The sequence below is a fragment of the Coccinella septempunctata genome, chromosome 4 (genome assembly GCF_907165205.1).
Source record: "Coccinella septempunctata chromosome 4, icCocSept1.1, whole genome shotgun sequence".
NCBI classification, from domain to species: Eukaryota; Metazoa; Arthropoda; class Insecta; order Coleoptera; family Coccinellidae; genus Coccinella; species Coccinella septempunctata.
Genome location: NC_058192.1, coordinates 27045770 through 27052976, shown reverse-complemented (window position 1 = coordinate 27052976; position 7207 = coordinate 27045770).

The window sequence follows — 7207 nt, the reverse complement described above, 5'->3', positions numbered from 1 at the left end:
GTCCACCTGAATTCCACAATCAAGGTTCTCCTGCAAATACTCAACGAAAGATACCAAATTTGTTTCTATTGAGCGACCCTTAACAAAACCGTGCTGTTCAGGAATGATCTGAGTTTTTACCAAATGAAACAAATGTGGATAAATCAATGTTTCGAATATCCTCTCGAAGATACACAGCTTGCTAATTGGTCTGTAGTTCTCAATCTGATCTCTACTGCCGGATTTAAATATGGGGGTAATGGAGGCTACCTTCCATCGGTTCGGGAAAACTCCACTTTCCAGCGATTTGTTAAAAATGATTGTCAAAGGATACGATAATTGTACACTGCAAGCTTGAACAAAGCAACCAGGAATTAAATCCGGCTCTGAACCTTTCCGAACATTCAATCCTCTGAGCGCAGCCTCCACATCATCTCTTGCTAAAGTAATATGACTTAGATTACATGTACTGAATTGACTGTACCGGTCGCTATCATCATCAATTTTGCTGTTCGATTGTACATAAACACTTTCGAAGAATTTAGCAAAGAGATTACTTATTTCATGAGCTCCAGTTGCGGTTTCATCATTCAACGACATAGAGTTAGGATAGGTGGAAAACTTATTCTTAGAAGAGACAAAATCAAAGAATTTTTTTGGATTATTCAACAAATCAGACTCAATTGAATCTTTATAGTTTTCGGAATCTTGTTTGACTGAATATTTGCATCTAGAGCGTAGAGTCCTAAATTCAAGCTGATCGGATATATTATGATATATTTTCCACTTTTTATGGAATTTCCTCTTACGTTTTATCAATTCAATAGTCTCATAGGAGAGCCATTGTTTCAGTTTAGTGTCTTGATACTACAAAACGACCAAAATTTACACAAAATGATAGCACAACTTCACTTGGGAAAACTAAGTAATATACTAAATCAAGTACAGCCAAGCAGGTATAGAAGGATCGGGTCATAGGCAATTATAGGTATAAAAGTAATTAAGAGCATTGTGTTGAGTAGTTCCTAGTATAGGAACATTGGGTCAGGGACAATTCCAGGTATCCATTTGGCTAATTAGATTCTGGGAAATTTCTATTTTGACGATTAAGTACATGTTTATCTCTTTATTTGTTGTCCTTTATCAGAAAAAAATATACCATTTAACCTGTAACGTGTATCTCATAAAATAGAGCTGATAGAAAAAATCTGGTGGCATTTTTGGAATCAGCACATTAAAAATATCTAAAATCAGATGTTAGATTTCCGGCACCAAATTTTTTTTTCATTTTGTTGGCCTGTGTAATCATGCAACAGACAAATATGAAATCTAGTTATTAAAATACAATGAGTTCATTCAAAAAGAAATATAAGAACAAATATTTACTTGTAAAACAGATTCATTAGAAGGTATTGTTCTAATTTTAATACAATTTTGCCAATTGATGGAAATCAAAAGCTTCTAACGTTTTGAAAACAATCGTATTCTATTATTTCAGAAACTCCTCATATTAAATATCACAATCGAAAATAAAAAAATATATATATATATAAATCATAACCAGAAACCCATAAATTTTTCGCCAATTTGAAAAAAAGTTATTTTTACTCCAGTAACTTCGCACTTAATCAAAGGAACAATAAGTATGGAAACTAAATAATAGTAAAGTTTTACTAGGTACCAAATACATTAAGATACGCAAGCGCATCTGTCAAGTGATTCCTCTACTAAGCGGACAATCATAGAAGAGTAGGGGTAACTCAGAAAAAGCTGGCAGGTAGAAAAAAGAAAGTTTCTCATTTTATACCGATAGTTTGAAGAGTAGAGTGCACGTCCCATTGAGATTGAACAGTTGAATTTGAAGTTGCGTGTTGTGTTGTGTTGTGCGTATCTGAAAATGGTAAGTTAAATTCAATTCAAGTTATCATAGTATTGAGAAATTAGTCTTAGAGTTTGACTAAACATTTTGATTTGAAAGTAACCAAGTGGATAAAATATATTTAGAAGGAATCTAATACATTTATTTTATAGTTATTAATTCCTAGTGGGCAGTATCGTTTCCATAGTTATAATTTTGAGTTTTGTTTTTCATAATAAGTTATCGAGAATATTGTCATATTGCTTATTTTATTCCACTTGGGTTTCTGAGTTTTAATACCGATTATTAATTCCTATAGGAATGCCCTATAGTGGGCAGTATCGTTTTTCATAATAAGTTATCGAGAATATTGTCATATTGCTTATCTTATTCCACTTGAGTTTCTGAGTTTTAATACCAATTTATAAGATTCTTTATTTTCACTTGAAACTTTTAACAGATTTCAACCTAAAGTAATAAAAAACATGTCATTAAAAACATTGAAAAATTATGGAAAATCATATTGAATACATACCTGAAGTAAAATCGGTTTTAAAAGTCAGAAACCCAAGTGGAATAAGATTAGCAATATGACAATATTCTCAAAAACTTATTATAAACAATTATTATGAGTAACAAAACTCAAAAATAGAACTTTGGTAACGATACTGCCTACTAGGAATCAATAACTATAAAATAAAAGTATTGGATTACTTTTACATATATTCCAGGAACTGTATTTGAAATTAAATCTCTACTGCGTTTTTTTTCTAGAACTATAGATGTAGAATTTAACTATTATTTCTCATCTGATAGTGACAATGTGTTCTAGAAATATTTCGGAAATTCCCATTGATTCTAATTTTCTTCTTATGTTTTTTATTTCTAGAAATTTGAAATTTTATTGAAATATTCCGTAAAAAGTATCGAACTGTTGATAGTGATAGTTTGGATATATTGACATTTTTTGTAATGGTTCAGTTATAATCAAATTTTTGTAAATAATTATATTCTAATATTTGTTTTTGTTGCAGACGATCAAAATCTCAGGAAAGAACGGAAACATCAACCCAAAAAGTTCCATCAATTTTACAAGGTTGGTCATATCCACCCAAGAAAAAATGGAAACTGTGAAAACGGAAGATTTGCGGAAAATAGTGATTATAGGAAACTTCATAGAAAATAATGAGAGTCTGCAGAAAGGGCTGCAGAATTTGTCATGCCCACCAAGCAAGAAGAAAAAATCTTCAGGCCTTCTCGAAGAGAAATTGGAGAAGGCATTTTATATGAAAAATATTTTAGAAGGGGCTGTGCAAGGGAATAAACAAAAAGAAATAGCACATAATGAATTGGCTGAATTATGTGGGAAACGAACGAGGCAAGTCAGATTCAGGCATCATGATTTTATATATACTACTTCTCCCCTTGCTGTGTGCGCAAATAATACTCCAAATCGCAGAAAAAAGGGAAAGAAAAAGCACCGAAAAACTAATGGTAATTGATCGAGAAGATTCAAAGGACATATACTTAAACTATTTAATACACATAAAAATATGCTGACGAACGGAGATTTTTTCGTGATATTTGGATGGTAAATATGTAAATAATACATTTGAATTATACTTTAATTATTCTGTGATATTGATGGTTTCATGAATAATTTTTTTTTAAGAACAAACGAAGATTTTTTCGTTATATTGGAATTGTAAATATGTAAATAATATATTTGAATTGATTGTACATATAGATTGTCCTATGATATTGATGACTTTATAAATATATTTTTCTTAAATATATCTCTTTTTCTCATAAAATCTACATAAAATATATAACATAATATTAAAATTAATAAGATGACAATAAATCAAAGTTGAAACTTTATTTTTGATATTCATCGAGTCATTTTAAATGTCTATACTGCATTCCCATTTATTTTATCACTCGGTTGGCCATAGAAATTTGACACATTCTACTCTGTTTAGTAGAAAAATGTGGGGTTTTGACGCTTTTCAGAAGATTTCTGGTTCTAGTTCAGCGCTATCTTGAACATTCTATATAAAAGTCTCAGTAATCATGTATTTTCTACAAAAAAATTAATTCGAAAATATGTGATTAACATAATTAACGTTTATACAAACTGGTTGAAGGGATTCCTTATCCAGTTATTTGCATGGAAAGTACAAGAGATCAGTCTTTAAATATATTCATTTTTGCAATGGGTGAAATTTGCTTTAGTGACACATAATAATATGCAGTTGCTTGAGAGGAATTAATGTTGGTTATCTTTTTTGGCCTAATGTTGAAGCCGTTGACGAACAGAAGAATCATTCTATTAAATCCGAGTATCGTCAAGAAACACAAATCTGATATTTTATTCCAAAGATTCATATTGCAAAAATTTCGCTAGAAAGTAATTTTGGCTGCAACGACATGCTTTTGGTCACATAAAATTTCGCGTTCCCTCAACCTTTCGTATTTATAATCCATTGATTTTAAAATTTTTCAAGTGATGTCTGTTCCCCTTTATATCACAAATTATTTTTTGCACAATTAAGTAGTGTGTCAATAGATACTGAAGTATTCATTTTTCACATCATAATTCAAAATTTGATGTTTTCCAAGGCTCTGTATGATAATAACTGAAAATGACCAGATGGAAACTGTTCAAAAGAGTTTTAGATGTAAATAGGTGCTTCAAAGAATTTTGTAACAAAATTTAGGAATTCCGGTTAGTGATTAGTTTCAAAGGTTTGATTGATTCGGTCTTTACTTGATGGAAATTCATTTTGAATAAGATGAAATTGAACGACATCTTCCACAAAATATTTTAATAATTTTACAACAATTGTTTCGCTTACAGTGAAGCTTCATCAGGTTTTTACAAAAATAATAATATTTTCAAAGTACCCAATAATGTTCCTCCATATAAACAGAGTAGCTGCGTAAGTAATGAAAGTTTAGTGAATACTTGAATGTTATTCATTCAAATGCGTTATCAAAACCATTAAGGGAATGATGCATTCCTCAAGGTGGATATAGGTACTTGTTGTCCAAGGAATTCAGGCATAATCAACATTAATACCCAGTTGAATGAAAAAAAAACTTGAAACCAATACTAAAAACATTGACTGTCTCCTTTTTCCCCACGAAAATCTCTCAGAAAGAGACTGTCATTTCATTCGGTTTGAACCTAAATGCCTTTAGGCAATATTTCAAAAATTAATGCTAAATTTATCCATTCAAGAAAATGGTTCACCTGAATTATGTTGATATAAATATCTGTTATAAGTATGAATTAACTTAGAGTGGATGCTACAATATTCATTAAATAATTAATCCCAAAAAGTTTCAAATATTCTGACCTCATCCATAATCATAACACAGGCCAACACACATTTTGGTGCCTGCGATTTTTTAACTATTCCTGAATAATTTTTGGATGCAGAATGTGAAAAAGTTCTCAGATTTTGTCTATCAGATCTAGTTTTTGAGATTTTCTGAAAAAATTGTGTATATAATTTACGTTATAACTGTTATTATATATAATATTACTATTGACAGTTAAAAAAAACAAAGACACATGGATTTAAATATTTATTGCAAAAACTTAATTTACATAATTACATAAGTCACTAATCACATAAAAACCTCGACAAAGTAGATTTTTTTCTTTTAATCTGGATGCAAGTAATTCAGCGGATTCCTTTGAGAGATTCAGGTCTCTTATAAGATCGTTTAGTTCTTCTTGATTGAAACACTGCGGAGTTGCTAAATCTGCTTCAAAATCGCTGTCGTTTTCTGATTGAATTCTTTTAACTTCGTCAGACGTTGATGTTTCTGTATCATCTTCTGTCAGTTCGGGTAGACTGCTAAATGATGGAACGGGTATTTCTTCCGAATGCACTACAGGCCTTCTTGCAGAATCTAGATCAGGATATGTCCATTTGTGTCTATTGTTTCTATTTATGCCTTTAATATTAACGAGACAAAAATAGCAGTCGTCATGATGGTTTCGCGGTTCTCTACAAACCATTGGTACACCAAACTTTAGGCACTTCCTCTTTCCAGTTGTCCACTGTCGCAAATGTTCAACACATGTTTTACATATGAAATGTGGGGCCCAAGATTTATCTTGATCTCCTAAATGCACGCCAAAATAGGCAAGATAAGCTCTTTTCACAAAGTCAGAAATCGTTTTTTTGCTCTCTTTCAAAGTGTATTCACCACACACACAACAAAAAACATCGGGATGATTTACACAGGTACGTCTGCTTGTGGATGCCATTGTTTATTGTTTATTGTTGTTAATCAGGACACATACAGGTAATTAAATACCCAAAAAATGGTCACAATTTGGATTAAAAAAAAATAGAAGTACCTTAAAAAAAAAGCAAAAACCACCACAACAGTATACATCATCCATGTGGGCCGAAAGTCAGAATACCGCGATAAATGGTAAGATGTGATGAAATAACTCTTTAGCCTCGACTTGACAGAAATTGTGCTGAGAAAAAATGGGTCAATTACTTCTTTAAAGCTGTTACATTGACTGAGCATTCTATGAACAGGAGAGTTCATAGCGCTATTGGTTTGTCTCTTCGGTTTGTGAAAGATGTCAAATTGCCTAATCCTCCTTATTGGAGCGTAAATATTCAGTCTGGAGGTGATGAAGATACTTTCCAGGTCCCCATTTATCAATTTCCGAAGAAATATGATGTCACCAATACATCAGCGATCCTGAAGTCTGATCATATTGAAATATCGCAATCTTCTATTGTAATTTTCAAATTCATATTACACTTAAATCCTAAAAATCTCAAGAATCTACGTTGAACCTTTTCAAGACGATTAATATACACCAAATAACATGGATTCCATACAATAGATACGAAGTTCAATTTATTGAAAACATAAGCAAAATAGATGATTGCTCTGCAGTTAGAGAAGCATCTACTCTGCCTCAGTATAAATCCTAGCATTCTATTGCATGAAGTGACAACACAATCAACATGTATATCAAATTTCAACTTTGAGTCAAATGTTACTCCCAGATCCCTCACGTGTGATGACCGCTTCAAGATGACATCATGCAACATGTACTGATATGAAAAGATATTTAAATTCCTAGTATAGGAAATTACCTGACATTTTGCTAGGTTCAAGTAGAGACCTCCTGTCTCACAAAAACGCATGAAAGCATTTAAATCATCCTGCAGAAACCGGCAGTCGTGCTCACCTGTGATTCGGAAGAATATTTTTAGATCGTCAGCAAAAAGTAAGATTTGACAGGTTTTAAAACAGTTTATTATGTTATTAATGTAAATAACGAAGAGTAGGGGACCTAATTGGGAACCCTGAGGAACACCAGAA